This window comes from Nannospalax galili, unplaced genomic scaffold (genome assembly GCF_000622305.1).
Source record: "Nannospalax galili isolate Female #2095 unplaced genomic scaffold, S.galili_v1.0 scaffold8367, whole genome shotgun sequence".
Lineage (NCBI taxonomy): Eukaryota > Metazoa > Chordata > Mammalia > Rodentia > Spalacidae > Nannospalax > Nannospalax galili.
Genome location: NW_008356947.1, coordinates 35,537 through 36,753, shown reverse-complemented (window position 1 = coordinate 36,753; position 1,217 = coordinate 35,537). Strand labels below are relative to the sequence as shown.

Below are 1,217 nucleotides of genomic sequence, written 5' to 3'. Positions count from 1 at the left end.
TAGTTGCTTGGCTAGACCTTTTTATGTCATTTTGTTCAGCTGCCTCTTTGTCTGTTTAGCATTTGTTACTCTGTATTCTCTTCACACTAGGTTGCACATTTGTATGTCTGTTTTAAACTGTATGAAATTACTCATCTTCCAGCCTGATTTTCTTTGGACACACCCCTAGCTCAGAATATAGGTTTATAAAATGCTTTTCTTGAAGTCAACTCTTATTTTTTTTTGTTCTTATTTCATTGTGTGGCCCAGGCTGATCTCAGTCTCTTCATCTTCCTACCCCTGCCTTTGAAAGGCATCACCATGTCCAGATCTCTCACTCACTCTCTTTGTATTTGTTTTTGTTTGCTTGTTTGTTAAGGTTGTTTTGTTTGTCTATTGGAAAGAGTATCTCATGCAACTCAGGCGGGATTTGAACTCCCGATCTCCATGCCTCCAAGTCCTAAGTGCTAGAGTTACAGGGATGGGCCATCATGCCCAGTTTTTATAATCTTTTAAAAATTTAAATTGGATTTTTATTCATGATTGTTTTGCCTGCATGTATGTAAGTCACCCATGTTGTGCACTACCCATAGAGGCCAGAACAGAAACTCAGGTTCCCTAAAACTGGAGCTTTAGAGAGTTGTTAGCAACCATATGGGTGCTAGGAATGGAATCAGGTCCTCTGGAAGAAGAATGAGGGCTCTTACCTGCTGAGCTATCACTGCAGACCCCAAAATGTTTGTTTATTTGTCTGAGACAGTTTCTCCCTGTAGCCCCAGCTGACCTGGAACTAGCTATCTAGATCAGGCTGGCCTGAATATCACAGTGTTACACCTGTTTCTGCCTCCCAGAGCTGGAATGAAAGGCATGTGCCACCATGCCCAGCCTCAAAAATGTTTTTAATAGCACTTTCAAACACTGTATTTTGCCTCTAGTTCTCCTACTCTACAGTGTAACTCCTATGACATGGAACTTAGCTTGTTTTGGAGTTTTTTGTGAGGGTGGGGGATTTCTGCTGTGGAATTAGACCAAAGATCAAATCCCAGTCTTGCTCTTTACTGTGACACCTTTGACTGATTGGTTGACCTTACAAGCTTTAGGAAATTATACTGTTAGAACTGCTTTGTGTCAATATTGCTAAAATTGAAATGAAATTATCCCTGAAGCATTTAGCAAAGATAGCCAAGTAGTTGTAATGTTAATCATATTATCAGAACAATGAAATCAATCCTGAGGAT

General features: G+C 40.0%; 1 pseudogene; it reads left to right on the top strand.

Moving 5' to 3' along the window:
- Positions 1 to 1,217, top strand: part of LOC103751357 — a 28,087-nt pseudogene that overhangs the window by 6,416 nt on the left and 20,454 nt on the right.